Raw genomic sequence first — 17,580 nt, forward strand, 5'->3', positions numbered from 1 at the left:
TATCGATTGTAAGAAAAAAAAAGTTACTTTAAAGAAATGATTTACGAAGTTTTGTACTTTTTTATCTTCGGTGAAGAATTAAAAAAAACAAATTGAATTAATTGTAATTAAACTCGATCATTTAAGTTTAAACAAAAAGTAAATCTGTGTTTAACAATTTTTTTGAATGCTGATTAGTTTCATGTTTGTGTTGTTATTATTAAAGCAATATATAAAACCTTAACTTTTCAACCTTTCACCTAATTACAACAAAACACATAAACTTTTTGACAAATTTACAAAAGTAAGGACTAGTTTTTCTTATTTGTTTTAAATTCTTGACTGCAATCATTTAGAAATTTATATTGGATGAAGTGTATTAGAACTTTTTTTCTAACTTGGTTTCCTTTTTAACAACTCTATTTAAAATTAAAAACCTGACTAATACAATTTTTGTAAAACTGATACATAAAATTTAACAATTCTGATTTTTTTATTGAATATGAAACATATTGATGTGGTATATAATCAAATAAGGTTAACAAAATAATTTTGGCCAGTTTCTTGAAGCCTTGTGATCCTTGAAAATAAACTTATAAATTTCATTAAAAACTTCATTTTTAAGTGTAAATTTTATAAATTTTAGTATGTTTTTTTGTGGTTTTTGGTCAATTAATAAAAAATAAACTTTAAATTTACAAACACTAAACATCCTTATATCAAACTTTAACAAGTATCACTATTTTAATTTAAAACAAGTTTTGTTTTTTACTACTTTACGAACAACAGAAACGAAACTTCTTTCAAACTTTACTGTGTACACATTTTCAAATATTTTTTCTGCTATCCTCCACAGCAGTTTTCTGTACAATGAAGCTTTAACAACATTCTATTTATGTTGTGTTTTAGCCAGCTACAAGTTTTTTTTCTGAACATTCAAGAAACTTTAATCTGTAATAGGTGGTTGTTGTTCACTAAACATTGAAATATAAGATTAAGCGTTTTTTTTTTGTTTATACCAAGTGTTAAATTTTTGCACTAAAGTTTTGTTTTTATTATCTTGAATGTAGACGATTTGGTTAAGATTTTTATACATTTTTAGTTATAGTTATAAACTTACTAAGGTAATTCAGCAATAAAGCGTATAAACTTTGGTTTGTTTTAAGTTAGTAATTTCACGCTCGAGTAAACAAATCAGTGCTTTTTAACATATTCGGCCTAAGCAATCGCATTGGTTTAAAGAATGCAGGTGCTTTAAATACCGTGTGGCTTAGATACTACAATACTATGAATAAATTCAAAGCTTTTTTCGAATTAATGTAGTTTTTTAAGTTTTCCATTGAAATTATTTGCTAAGCTGATTTGATTATATGTAACGTTTTTGACAAAGTTATTTTATCGAGGGGGCACTCATTTAACATACGGCAGTTGTAAGGTCGCTTGTTAACTTTGTAGTATTTTTATTTATTTCTTTTATCTTTTTTAATGGTACTAACGCATCTGGTAAATTGATTGCATATTTTTTTTTGATTATGATTAGTTTGTGGTATCGTTAGATTAGAAGTGTTCGTCTAAGAGTAAAAAAAAAGTATTTTTGATGCTAGTTTCAAGTGACTAGCAGTAAGGCGGAATGCAATAATTTGTTTAAAAATTAGTTCTTTTTTTGTCTTGTTTGTCTTAATCATTTGTGTATGTAAATTCGTTAAATAAATAAGTTTTTGATATGTCTTAGTACCTAACCATTGGTGTTTGTGGTGTACGACCCGATAACCAAAGGTTGTAGTGCACCTGCTCCTAAAACCAAGTATTTTGAGCATCTTTTTTATCGTATTTAGAAAACTTGCTCCACTTTTAAACCCGTTAAAAAAATTATTTTTCCATATGTTTTTAAGTAACAAAACAATTAGACAGGAGGTTTTATACTAACTACACTTTTCGTATTAGGAAAAAATAAGCAAAGTAATACTTCAAAACTAATAAGTAACTTCGTAGGATAATGATGTATGTTATTTCCGTTCTATTTAACATTTTTCGAATAAAGTTTTTTGTTTAGTTTTTAAGTACTTTTAAACTAAAGGGCCTCCTCTAGCTTCATTTTCATACTTTTTAGTTACATAGAAAAATTATATTTCATATATTTTGAAATTAGTTAAGTGTAATTGTATTTTTAAAATTTATTATTGTATGTTTTTGTTTTTCAAGAAAGAGATAGTCAGTTTGTTGAACGTATATTTTTACTATACTGTGCTGCTGTGCTGACTCAGCCCTTGTTATGTTGTGGAAAATGCAAAAAAAATAAGATCTAGTTTATGAAAAAAATTCCCCTAACTTTTCTTCATACAAGTGAGAATTTTCTTCAAAATATTTAACTTTTAGTCCAATTAGAACTTATAAAGTTAACCCATGTCATACCTATCAATTGTGATATGTTTATGTACTTTAGTTGGTTTTTAAAGTAAATACTGTTTTTGAAATGTATAATTTATTTTAACTTGTTTACTTTGTTTTTTACAACTTATAGTCTGTATATTGTATTTTTTTTACTGTGTTACATATTTTTTTCAATTACCAATTTCATTACAATTATTCCTAGACCATCTAGCAAAAAAACTAAAGTTTGAGTTTTGGGGCTAAGTATTAAACAGGTTTTCAACAAAGTAAGGGAAGTCTGGAAAAAACAAGAGTTTTTGAAAAAAAAATCAGGAAATTTGATATAAACATGCTTTGAATAAGAAAATTTATCATTTTTCAAAAGCTGCAGTTTGCTAATGTTATTTTCTAAATAAAATTTTCTTTGCAATTTATCTATTTTAATGTAAGTATTAGTTGTAATTTCAGTAGTTTCTATATTCTATGCTTAATAAGTGTCTTAAATTGATTGATAGAAAATATAAAACTACATGTTTTTATTGATTCAAACTTATCAAATTATTCAAAAACTATACAAACATAAAATAGATATCAAAAATTTTAAAGTGATTGAACAACACTTTCTTTCTTACACAGGTTACTTTTTATAAAAATTAGTAACAAAAAAATTTCAAAGGTGAAACTTTTATATGTAAATTTTTGAGGTATAGTCACTAGAAACTAAGAAATAGTGAGCTTATAACATGTTTTTTGATTGAATTACCCTTAATAACTATAGTATTAAGTACAAACTAAAATCTATAAAACAATTGATAAAATAAGTCTTCACTATTTACACTTTAAATGTATATAACATAATTACATGACTATACAAGTTACAATAATTCAAATTCTGATAACTCTTATAAACATTTCTAAATGGTAAAATCAGAAAAGTAATTTATACTAATAAAAAAAGCTTATGTAAGCATAGTTTATAAGAATATGATTGTAAAACGAAGAAAAAAAAACATGGATAACTATAAATTAATTAATTTAAAAAAATTACTATATATATTTTATAAGTTTGTTGTAATAAAAACTAAATTCAAATCTCAAAATTAAAGGTTTGCTAAAATAAAAAAGGCTTATTTAGGTTTGACTAATAATACTACATAGCATATAAAATGTTTTAAATAAATGTTTAACAATAATTTGCAACAATGAAAGTTTAAATTTTTAGAACTTGAATAGTTAGCACCCACACAATATACATATGAAATATTACTATATGTAACTTTATTTGAAAAACTCTTAAATATTTGTGCACTTAAGTGTGCAAAAAATTAGTTCAAGCAAAAATAATGTTCAAGTATATGTATTAAGCATAATGAGCCTTGTTATACTTTTAACATTGTTACGTGACACTTCAAATTATAACAATTGAAAATATATGTAATTAAAAAATAGTTTCTCAATTTATTTCATTAATTTCAACATTTGTTGAAACTTATTTATCTTAGAATTTAAGAAGATAGTACAATACAATTAGAGACAAAAACTAACTAGACTGAGTTGCAAATGGCATACTAGGCTTATCTGATCCGATCAGGCGTGCATTTTTACTAGGCTTGGGCGATGACATACTGGTGTCTTTCAACTTTCTTTTCAGTTTATTTTTATCAAGCATGCTTTTTTTGTTTAATTTTGTTTAGAAACTTATAGAATAAACCAAGAATGAAGAAATTCTGGCAACTTTGCTGCAAAATATAGTCACCATATAAACAATTTACTCAAGTAGTTTTTGTATAAAAATTACTTTTAAGTTGATATTTAAACAGTACATATTTTTTATGTGATCAGTGTTCAAAGGTCATTTAATCTAAAAAAATGCTGGCTAAATATTTTAATTGAGAAATGAAGTCATTGTTTTTGTTTGTTTCAGTTTTATCGAATGATAATGTCATCTGAGTCAAAAATAATATCCTGAATGATATAAAATGTCCTTAGTTACCTGATAACAAACCTTAAAACATTTTAATTTCTTTGAAAAAGTTCTTCTGCAAAAATGGTTATAAAATACAAAATATCAAAACTGAATCAACAAAATCTTATTCAAAATTAAAAAAAATGGCTGAGATGTTTAGAAATTTTGAAACACTCATGAGTTTTATTTTAAGAAACTGGCTTGAGCCATCATGAGGTTTTTAAACACTTTTAAACTAGCCTGATTTATCCTTAAATTTTAAACTTTCCTGAGTTATCTTGTGTCTGAGGCAACTCTTGCTGTTTGTTGTTTTATTAACATTAGGAGATCTCAAAAAGATATTGAGGAATTCTGTCATTTATAAACGAACTAAGATTATTTCTTTTTAACAGATGCCACTCTTTGTGTAAAAAAAAGCCTTAGTGACCAAGATCATGTCCAAATAACTATAAATTAGCCTGAGCTTATCATAACAAATCAAAAATGATACCTTTTAGGGAATTGTATCAAAACTAATGAGTATTGTGTGCATATCATAGATCTAATATGCTAAATACATACTCTCGAGGTTTTTGAGTTACCATTAAATTCAGAAAATTCAGATTTATAAAAAATTATCAGGGATAACATCTCAAAAATTAACTTCAAATTATAAAAAGATCATAAGTTTTTCTAAAAAGACATAATTGTTAATAAAACACTATAAGATAAAATTAATAACTACTATAAGTAACCAAACTTTATAGACTTTTTTTTACATCTTATAAGTCGATTCGGATTTAAAAGAATATAAAATGTTCCTGAGATTCAATTTAGAGACGGGCAATAGGGTGCATCTGTTGCCCTCAAAAACTGAACATCAGTGTGCTACTCAAATATTTTTTTAGCTTAGGGAATCACATAATAAAAACCAGAAAAAACAGCCCTCCAGCTTTTACCACCATTCTGCACGGTGACATTTGTCTTAAACAACAATTATATAAATTGTACGGGACCCTAAAAATTAAACCTTCAAGTATTTGGTTAAAAATATTTTACATGTAGCAATTATCACTATAACACACTCTAAAGTTTTAAGTCAATTTTAAGAAAGTTTTATTTAGATGTTTATTGGTTTTCTGGAAATAAAACTTAAAGTTAATAAAGATTACAGAAAAACAATATCTTGAAAAAAAATTATTCTAATTGTGTCAGGTGCTTTTGTTTCTTGCAACATATTGATTTCAATAAACTTTGTTAAGTATTTTTTTAATACTTATACTTCAATCTTTTATACAGGGTTGCCATTCTTTGAGTCAACAAACTGTCCTTGAGTCATCTTGTGTTTTTTAGTAATACATAAAATAAACTTCATTTTAATTATTAAAACTAATAAAATCAAGTTCTTCAATTAAGTTAAACATAAAATTAGAAAATATTGCAATTAAATCTCATTTAAAGTCTTTTAAAAACTGTCCAGTTTTTTTATCTCAAAAGTATCCTAGAAAAAATTCATAATATACTGAGTTTTTCTGAGCTTTCTTGAATCATCCTATCTTTAAAATATCCTGAGTTGTCCAGAGTGTGTGGTAAACCTGTGTAAATTAATATGCAAACAAAGGATTTTGAATTAGAAATAAATGTTTATGTTTTTTTTAGACAACAAAATGTGGTTCTAAAGGTCTGATTAACTTGCTGGACAATAACTGGTTATTTGTGGCCCAGGAAAAATTTTACAAAGGAATTTTACTACCTAAAACTTAATAGGACTTTTTAATTTAACCAGTAAAGTCAGGATAGTTTCTTTTGACATTTTTGCTTTAGTAGAACAAAAACTAACTTTATTTTAATTGAACATATTTTTCGTTTTTAATTTGTTTTGTTATACAAAAACAATTTTTATAGTATGATACAAAAAAAATTAAAAAACAATGTACTGACTAGTTAAAATTTCAAAGAATTTAATTAAATGGAGGTTTTTGTATACTCATAAGAAAAGTAAAAAACTACTTGATTCATTTACCTCATCAACTTGCTAGTTTCTTATTTTAGTTACTTTTATTTTATTTTTTTATTTTTTGATTTTATATATCAATTTTTATTTATTTATTTAACCTGTACAACTTAAATTTAGATCTTTTAATGTTTTTTAAACTTTAAAAGCTATTTGTTATAGTATTCCGTTTAACTACTAATATTACTAAAAATTTTATAGCTATGGGTCATACAATTTTTAATAAAATTGACATTTACTTCAGTATTGAAACTTTCATTTGAACTGTAAGTTATTCTTATTTAATATAAAAGTTAAGGTTAACTTTTCAAGATTAAAAGAGTTTTATAAAAAGTTTTGGCTACAAAAAAAATGGCTAATGGTGGAATTTGAAGTTCAAAAAAAAAATTTTTTTGAGCAAGAGACCTTGAAAATTAGAAGATACATTTTTAAATAGCTTGAAAAATTTTTTAAGTAGGAACTTTAAAAACATTTTAATGCAAAAATTTTAGATTAATCTACAAAAGTTAGATTCAAAAAAAAAATTCTTAAAAAATATAAAACACAATTAATGTAATACTAGTTAATTATAAGCATTTAACAACATTAGATGGAAACTTAGGAAGATAGACTTATACTTTTAAAAATCTGATTTGGACCAGTTTGAATGTTTCCTATGCAAGGCTTTAAAAAGACTATTTAAAATAAAATTTAATATAATTTTTAACCTATGTCTCAGATTACTATCAACTAACTTTTAAAAGTATTACTTGAAGAAAATTTTAATATTTTGTTAAAACTAGTATATTTTAGGTGAATATTTTGAAATCTTTTAACTAAAATTTACTATTATTTTTTACTTGTTGCATAAGTCTAATTAAACTAATCATAAGCTGCAATTACAAATATGTATTTGTAATAAACTTTAGCTTGCTTGTTAGTTCACCTTACAATATTTAAAACTAAGACTACCAACAAAAACAAATCTTAGTATATCTCTAATCTTGAAACTTAACTTAAATTTAAACAATAGACAGTGCATAACATACAGAGTCTGTATTACAGACAACTGCCAATTTAGTAATCTGCAAATTGAACCTAGAACATATTCAGCCAACTCTTTCACATTTTCTGCACTTATTAACACAAATTTGTTTTAGATCGATAGACAAATTAGAGAACAATGTTAAAAACGCATATAATTAAGAGTGATTTTTAGGATTCTCTTTCATAATGTTAAGATTTTCTAAGCTGTGTTCCAATTTATTTTCATTATTTTCAATCTTTTCCGTTAGTTTGCTTCTTTTTTCTCGTTTTTTAATCAAAATACACACTCCTGAGTCTAGATCTAGTTTGTGCGGGGGGTTCAGCTTTAATGCTGACAGTGTCATTTTAAAACTTCTTTGTTTATAGGCAGTTTCGTATGATCACGTGTGTTTAATAAATGTGTGTATTAGAATGTTTTGTATGCGTGAGAGTAATTATGAAAACCAGTTTAGAAGTACCATTTCTTTATATTAGGTAAATAAGTGAAGTTATAAATACAGTTTTATATGTAGTTTATTTTAAGTTTTTTTTAAATTAAATAGATGCCTTAGATATGAGTCCATCTCAAATCTATGGTTATTTACAATTTACTTTAATAATTTTTTATTAAAAAGGTTATTTATAGTAGGTTTAAAAAGTTAATTTACAAAATAAGAATATAGAAAGTATTTATCAATTGTAAGAAAAAAAAAGTTACTTTATAGAAATGATTTACGAAGTTTTGTACTTTTTTATCTTCGGTGAAGAATTAAAAAAAACAAATTGAATTAATTGTAATTAAACTCGATCATTTAAGTTTAAACAAAAAGTAAATCTGTGTTTAACATTTTATTTTTGAATGCTGACTAGTTTCATGTTTGTGTTGTTTTTATTAAAGCGATATATAATACCTTAACATTTTAATCTTAAACATAGTTACAACGAAACATATAAGTGTTTTGACATTTTTACAAAGTTTAGGACTAGTTTTTTTATGTTTCAAATTCTTTACTGCAATCATTTAGAAATTTATATTGGATGAAGTGTATTAGAACTTTTTTCTAACTTGGTTTCCTTTTTAACCACTCTATTTAAAATTAAAAACCTGACTAATACAATTTTTGTAAAACTGGTACAAAAAATTTAACAATTCTGAATTTTTTATTGAATATGAAACATATTGATGTTGTATATAATCAAATAAGATTAATAAAATAATTGTAAACATTAAAGCAAGGACGTGTTTTGGCCAGTTTCTTGAAGCCTTGTGATCCTTGAAAATAAACTTATAAATTACACTAAAAACTTTATCATTAATCGTAAATTTTATATATTTTAGTATGTTTTATTGTGGTTTTTCGGTCAATAAATAAAAAATAAACTTTAAATTTACAAACACTAAATATCCTTATATCAAACTTTAACAAGTTTCACTATTTTAATTTAAAACAAGTTTTGTTCTTTATTACTTTACAAACAACAGAAACGAAACTTTTTTCAAACTTTACTGTGTACAGTGTACACATTTTCAAATATTTTTTTCTTCTAATCCTCCACAGCAGTTTTCTGTACAATGAAGCTTTAACTACATTATCATTTATGTTGTGGTTTTGCCAGATACAAGTTTTTTTCTGAACATTCAGCAAACTTTAATCTGTAATAGGTGGTTGTAATATGTGGCTGTAATTTTACTAAACATTGAAATATAAGATTAAGCGTTTTTTTGTTTATACCAAGTGTAAAATTTTTGCACTAAAGTTTTGTTTTTATTATCTTGAATGTAGAAGATTTGGTTAAGATTTTTATACATTTTTAGTTATAGTTATAAACTTACTAAGGTAATTCAGCAATAGAGCGTATAAACTTTGGTTTGTTTTAAGTTAGTAATTTCACGCTCGAGTAAACAAATCATTTTTTTTAACTTTTTTAACTCGGCCTAAGCAATCGCATTTGTTTAAAGAGTGCAGGTGCTATAAACACCGTGTGGCTTAGATACTCCAATACTATGAATAAATTCAAAGCCTTTTTATCGAATTAATGTAGTTTTTTAAGTTTTCCTTTGAAATTATTTGCTAAGCTGATCTGATTATATGTAATGTTTTTGAACAAGTATTTTTATCGAGGGGGCACTCATTTAACATGCGACAGTTGTAAGGTCGCTTGTTAACTTTGTCGTTTTAATCGCAAAGTATTTTTTATTATTTCTTTTATCTTTTTTAATGTTACTAACGCATCTGCAAAACTGATTGCAATTTATTTTAATTATGATTAGTTTGTGGTATCGTTAGAAGTGTTCGTCTAAAAGTTTAAAAAAGGTTTTTTTGAAGCTAGTTTCAAGTGACTAGCAGTAAGGCGGAATGCAATAAATTGTTTAAAATTTAGTTCTTTTTTTGTCTTGTTTGTCTTAATCATTTGTGTGTATTTACACAATGTGTATGAAAATTCGTTGAATAAATAAGTTTTTGATACCTAACCATTGGTGTTTGTGGTGCACCAGCTCCTAGAACCAAGTATTTTGAGCATATTTTTTATCGTATTTAGAAAACTTGCTCTGTTTTAAACCAGTTAAATAAAATATTTGTAGCATATGTTTTTAAAAAACATAAAAATTAGACAAGAGGTTTTATACTAATTACACACTTTTCGTTAGAAAAAAAAAAAAAGCACAGTAATACCGCAAAACTAATAAGTAACACCGTAAGATAATGATGTATGTTACTTCCGTTCTATTTAACACTTTTCAAATAAAGTTTTCTATTTTGTTTTTAAGTACTTTTAATAAAGGGCCTCCTCTAGCTTCATTTTCATACTTTTTAGTTACATAGAAAAATTATGTTTCAAATATTTTAAAATTAGTTAAGTGTAATTGTATTTTTAGAATTATTGTTAAATGTTTTTGTTTTTCAAGAAAGAGATAGTCAGTTGTTGAACATATATTTTTACTATACTGTGCTGCTGTGCTGACTCAGCCCTTGTTATGTTGTGAAAAATGCAAAAAATAACATCTAGTTTATAAAAAAAAATCCCCTAACTTTTCTTCATACAAGTGAGAATTTTCTTCAAAATATTTAACTTTCAGTCCAATTAGAACTTTTAAAGTTAACCAATGTATTACCCATTAATTGTGATATGTATATGTACTTTAGTTGTTTTTTAAAATAAATACTGTTTTTGAAATGTATAATTTGTCTTACCTTGTTTAAATATATTGGGTTTTTACAACTTTTAGTATGTACATTGTATTTTTTTTTACTTACTTACATACTTTTTTTAATTTTCTACCTTAAAAAAAAACAATTTTATTACAATCATTTCTAGACCATCTAGCAAAGTTATAAAGTTTAAGTTTTGGGGCTAAGTGTTAAACAGGACTTTCTTAAGTCTGACAACTTAATATGTTGATAGACACATGTCAGATGTTTATATGTTGTCTATAAATAGAATTGATATGGTAATTGAAAAAATTAGGTATGTAAAATATCATACTACAATAAACACTTTGCTTAGAGTAATTTGAAAAAAGAATATTTCAACTAAGGTAGAACAACACAAAATATTAGGACAAAATGGTGTATATCTTATTACACATTGAATTGAAAAGCCATTTTAAAATATATTTTAAAGTCAAACTCTTAAAAATTATTTTTGTCTTGTAAAAATTTGATACAAAATTTTATATATATTTTCTAATACTGACCTTTTGAAGGCCTGTCACTTTGCTTAAGAGCGGGACTTCATTAAAATTAAAAAAACATGGTTGGAGCCGGTCATTTTTATTCTGGGGACAATAGTTGCCCATCCCTATAGTATACGATAGTTGATACAGGACAAAAAAAAACAATTAGTTTTTGGTATATAAAAAGTTTTGTAAAAAAATGAAACTTTATGTAGGGTTTCCACTTCCCTAAAATTCCCTATAGATCCCTATAAATTTGAAATTTTCTGAAAAATCCCTAAAAAAATTGAAAAATATTTGAAAATTCCTAGAAATACCTATAAATTACGTTTTTTTGATTAATAATTGAAATTTGAAAGCTAAAACAGCAGCACCAAAAGGTGAAAAAACACATTAAAAAAATTTAATTATTTTATTTTTATCAATTTCTTTGCAATTTCAGTACCAAACTGTGACTCTATTGCGCCACCTACCAGATAGAATTATTTTTTATTAAACACAATTAATCTAAAGTTTGCTTATTTAATTAAAATTATAGCTCACAAAACCCTCGAACTTTCTTTGTAAATTTCTTATTAAGACTGTGCTTACAAACAGTTAATGAAATATTTTACTTTAAGTATCTTAAAAATATCTCTCTAATGTTTGAAAATCATTGTTTATATTGATAGTTTCTCTATAAATTTGCTATAGTTTATGAATTTCCCTATAAATTTTTTGAAAATTTTAGTTGGAACCTTCCCTATGGAATAGAAAAATTTCAAGTGCAATTTTCTTGGACTTTTAAAAAATTTACTTGAAATCTATCTCCTCCATTATTTTAAATCAATTTAATTCAAATTTTCAGGAAATGTACTTTTCAATATAGCAAACAAACTGTAGAAAGTCAATTTTTGAAAAAAGTCATTAAAAAACTATGACCAAAAAAAAAGATTTCTTATTTTTTATAATTTTTTTTTTTCAAAAAATTAAATAAATTAATTTTAATAAGTTGTTTAATATGTTTTTAAAATTAATCTGAAAAAGTTTTCAAACAATTACTATAAAACTGAAAGAGGAAACATATTTTTTGTAATATTCTATTTTTGTGCCGCCCATAAAAAACCCATAAAAAGATCTAACTTTGATTGGTCATATCTAATAAGTTGCTTCAAATTTTATCAAGCAGTAAAAAGTAACAAGTAGCTATCTAATTAGGTTACATGACAATTCAAATTTGGACAACTCAAATTCCGACAATTCAAGTTCATAAAAAAATAATTAAAAGACTATATCTCAATAAGTAATTTGAATTAAAAAAAATAAGAGATAACTATGTAGATCTTATTATTATCTACAAGCCACTTTTTTCTTTTTTCAAAATCTTGAATATTTTCTAAAATACTTTAAAACTACTAAAAATAACTATATTTTTACTTTATTTAAACCATATCTCAAAAATTATTAATTTTCTTGAAAAGAAAAAAATGTCTTGTAGATATTAATATAACCTACATATGTATTTTTTATTTTTGACAGATATACATTAATTTTCTATTTGTAACCGTTTCAATTTTTTTTCAAGAATTTGAATTGTCGGAATTTGAATTGTCCAAACTTGAATAGTTGTTCACCCATCTAATTATGTCTAAAATAAGACTAAAATTTTTATCATAAACTTAGGCTAGTTTATGATCATGTTATATGAGCAATTAAAAAGTAATTTTCAAAATCACCATGATATATTAAAAAAATTTTTCAAATTAATGTTTTCTGATAAGGTTTTAAAATATGAGTACACTTTTATTTAAAAATATTCCAATAGTTTCTAAGGGTAGATAGCACTTAAGACCTAAATTTTATAGTATAAAAAATAATTTGATACTAAAGTTTTATCTGAATTCAAATGGTTTTATCACTTATAATGATAAGTTTCATTTGATCTAAATATTGTCACACACTCAATATGAAGCTACTCAGTATAACTAAGGATCTTTGAGTTTTTTCAAACAGACCAATTCAAGCTAGTTTAGAGTTTTTGAAAAAAATCAGTCTCGTTAAGTATTATTTTAACTATACAACTAACATTTGTTGAAATTAACCAAATACACATTAAAATATGAATTTAAAATTTTTAAGTACTTTGTTAAGTACTACAAATTTTTTAACACTAGAATTCTGGCAATCCTGCCTTGCACTGTTAGCATTGAAAAAATCTGTGAAAAAATGACCATAAACATATCAGTTTATCTAAAAATTAATATTTCATTACATTCACTTTGAAATTTTTTTAAATTCAGGCATAAAAGTTTACTAAAACCATGTTTACAACAAGGAAAATTGTTTATATTTTATATATGTTTTTAAATATTTTAAGTTTTTGAGATTAAACAAATCTATTTACAGGGTTGACCTGTAAGATGTTTGTATAGGTAAATTTATTAAAAGTTAAATCTATTAATTAGTACTAGTAGTCTATTTTAATATTCATATGTAAGAATTTACAATGAGTTACAATCATTATACTCTTATAAAAATACTTGTTATGTACCGTATTCAGTTAACAAATGTGATGGAATGCATTTTTCATATAATCTTCCATAGTTTGAATACTGAATGTTAATTGTTTGGTGTTGAGTGTCTGAAAATCAGTCAAAAGAGCTCAAGTATTACAGGCAATGTTGAAAATTTATTGTTGTATTTTTTGTTGATAAGACCTAGAGACTGAGAATTTGACCTTATTATTGAATAAAAACTGCATGACATTATAACCATTTTATGGTTGAAGTATAAGAAGTATTATTTAAACTTTATTTTTTCGAGTTCTTAAAATATTTTTTAGTTCACACTATTTAACAATGTAAAGTATTTTTCATTTGAACTTAAATTATTTTTAGTATTACATATCTCAAGTTATTTATAAAATTAACTAGTATATTTAAAATAGTGTTCATGTAATAATGTTTTATGGTTCTCTTTTGTAATTGATACATTTTTCAAACTGTCTTGTCTGATTTATATGAAATAGCATTTAGTAGTTATAAGATAGTTATAAAATAAGGTAGGGTTTAATTATGATAGTTAGTACAAATAAATTAAGTAGACCAACATCCACACCTTACACAAGTTTAGCTACTGAGAAAAGTTATCATTTGCAAAAATTTAACATAAAAATATATGTATAATAAAGTCAGTGTTGCCACACACTCAGAATAACTCAAGATATTTTGAAATTTTTAAATACCTCAGGATAATTAAATAGTTTTTTTTTAACTTAAAAGTTTTATAAATTCTTTAAGATCCCATTTTAAATTGTTATCTAGATGTTGAATGAGTTTTAGTTTAACCAGTTCTAATATTTTGTTACTTTATATAACTAATTTTGTTCAAAAACTTAGTTTTTTTTTTATTTTGAAATTCTTATTTCAATTTATACAGCCTTTTGACTAAATCCTCACTTCTCTTATATACAGGGTTGCCAAAAAACCTTAAAACCTGGAGTTTCACAATTTAGGCTAAAAAGCTAAAAAACCCGGAATTTTAGAATATTTGAAAAAAAACCTAGCAGAACCTGGAGATTGACAATTTAGGCTAAAAACCTGGAATTTTAGAAATTTTGAAAAAAAAAACCTGGAAAAACCTGGTATTATTAAAAGTTTAAACATGTTAAATAGCAAAATTTTATTTAAATCAAATAATCTGTCAAATTGATAAAAATTTTTGTCATCATAAAATTTTATATAAAAAAACACATTCAAAGTAGCTTCAGAGTATTTTTTCAATGTTTTTATACTAACAGTTTCTTACCTTAAACTTAACTTTAAATCTAAAATAAACCCAAAAATGTGTACCTTTAGAACCCTGGAGGAAATTTTGTAAACCTGGAGAAAATTTTCCAAAAACATTTGGCAACCTTGTATGTATATCATTTTATTTTCACCAGTAGCAATTTTTTAAGAATTAAAAAAAAAATTCTAGATGACTTACTATAGTTTTAAGTCATTCATGACAGTTTTGGTGACTTAAAATAGTTTTTTTGACTCAAAAAATGGCAACCCTGTTTATAGCTGTATATTATGAAATCACCAAATAAAAAAAACACAAAAGTAATTAATCAAACTAAATATGTGTAAACTTAAGAAACAATTAATATAAAACCAATCAAATCAATCATAAAAACTAAAAAAGATGTTTGAAACATAAATGGACTATTAAAAAATGTTAAGTGTATTACTAAATCACAGTTTCCCAAAGTGGGCCAAGTTGCCTCCTTTGGGGCCATGAGCAGTAAAGGAGCCACAGGGGGGTCATAATTTGAATTTTACACTAGATATTCTGGAGGTAAGCATGAATAGCAAAAAAGGGTCATAGGAGTTTTCAATGGTGTTTTTAAGTAATCTTGTGTTATTCCTCTTATGTCCTTGAGTCTTTATTCAAATTTCAGAATTAACAGCTTGATTACACCTTTTGGTAGAAACATTATTGCTAAGAAACTCTTTGAACAGTTGTTGTTTAAAACTTATAAAAATTCTGAAGCTATTTGATACAGTTTGCAAATTTATATTTTCAAATTTTGTAAACTGTTTGAATGTACATCTAGTAGTTTGTAAACTTTATATTTGAATATTACAATGTGGTAAAAAGTTGTTTACATTTTTCTATTTAAAATATCTTTTACTTGTTAATGTTTTTGTTTCTATGATTCATCTCATCTCAGAGTCTTTGAAATAGTTATGAATAAATTCTAAACCCTTTAAGGCACCAATTTTATAACATTTTTCTAACACATCAAATTGTTACTTACCTAAAAGTGAGCAAAATATCAGAGTTAAATTAACTTAATTATTTTTTATAATCAGATGCATTATCCATAAAGTTTTAGCATTAAAAAATCAAGAAAATTAAATTTTTGTTAGATCCCAAATTTATTACAAACTGTTATGAAAACTTAGTTTGAAAATGTATAAAAAAATTAAACTTTGATTCTTGTAGTTAATCTAGCAGTTTGTGTAACAGATTTAAATAGCTAATGCAAAAAAAAATTATAAATAAAATGTCATTGAATTTAGACCACTCTGTAATAATAAAACTAGAGATGGTTTTTAATACTCAATAAGTAAAGTTAAGTTTTGTTGTTTTTAGTAGATGTTTAGTGATTTTACCAAACTTTTAATATGTAAAGAAAATAGAAAAATATTCTAAAATAATTCCAGAGAGTAAAAGTTTTTTATAATATGTACTCATGTTTGGATTAAATTGTGCCATTTCCACATAAATGACCACGGAAAAAGAAATTTACTTAATTTTTTTTTACATATTTGCTTAGAAATTTTTTTCAAGCTAGATTAAGGCCATAGGGGGGGGGGGGGGGGGTAGAAGCCATTTTTTGACCAAAAATAACAAATAACATATAGACTTATATTATAGTAAATTTCATAATGTTTCAGATGCTTTTTTTAGATTTTAAAAATATTAAGTAACTTTTTTTTTATGACCAGTTATATAAAGGGTTGTCTTTATAAAGGGTATGTAAAGGGTAACTTTAAAGCCGTTTTTCTCGAGTTTTTAAAAATGGGCTTTAAAATCTATCTTCTCCTTCATTTTTCAAGCAATCTTCTTCAAATTTTCAGGAAATGTTCCTTACATTATGAGAAAAAAACGTTATTTGTGAATTTTAATAATTTTTAAAAATAAAAATTTTATGACAAAAAAAAAAAAAAGTGATTTTTTATCAAAAAAAAAGGTATTTTTACTTGAAATTTTTTAAAGTCACAAATAACGTTTTTTTGTTATTGTTTAAAGAATAGACTGTGAAAGTTTGAAGAAGATTGCTTAAAAAATGAAGGAGGAGATAGATTTTGAATGCATTAGTCTTTTTTTGCCGTTTTAGTTTTTCCTTCCCCATAAAGAACCTGTTATGCGGCCCGACTTTGGCCGGTCATATCTCAAAAACTAATTTGAATTTTTAAAAAGGGTAAAAAGCAACTTGAAGCTTAGTAAAAACTCTATAAAATAAGATCAACTTGTAAAAAACATGGCCTACCCCCCCCCCTATGGCCTTAATGGCTTAACAATTGATTCTTAACTTTGTTATTAAATAATTGATTTCTTTTATATAGTAAATAGTTCCTAGTAAATGAACATGTTTGTTTGATTTCAAATACATAGTAATTTGTAATTATTGTTTTTGACAGTAGCTCAAATTGTGTAAATAAACAATTGGTAGTCAGTAATTTTACTTAAACAAATGTTTTACTTTGTGTTTATGACTAATGTGGTATAACAATAAATCTATTATTCCTAATTGAGTTTTTATAGAACAACAAACATAATATTATTTTAGCTGAAACAGCAAGATCAAGCAACAGGCAAGCACGGTGTGAAGTTGTTCAAAATTGAGGAGGTTGATATCTGGAACATTTGCCAAAAGGACCAGAATGAAGTATTTCAAAAGCTTACTGAGACTTTGCAACTTTCAAAAATGAGTTCCTGCCCAAATTGAAACCATTGAAAAGCATGACAAAGGGAAGTTTTGATTTTAAATTATTGCAAGTTTAGGTTAGTGCAGGGTTGCCACACACTAAAGATAACTTAGGCTTGTTTTTTTTTTTT

Source organism: Thalia democratica, chromosome 5 (genome assembly GCF_965202585.1).
Source record: "Thalia democratica chromosome 5, ktThaDemo2.hap1.1, whole genome shotgun sequence".
NCBI classification, from domain to species: Eukaryota; Metazoa; Chordata; class Thaliacea; order Salpida; family Salpidae; genus Thalia; species Thalia democratica.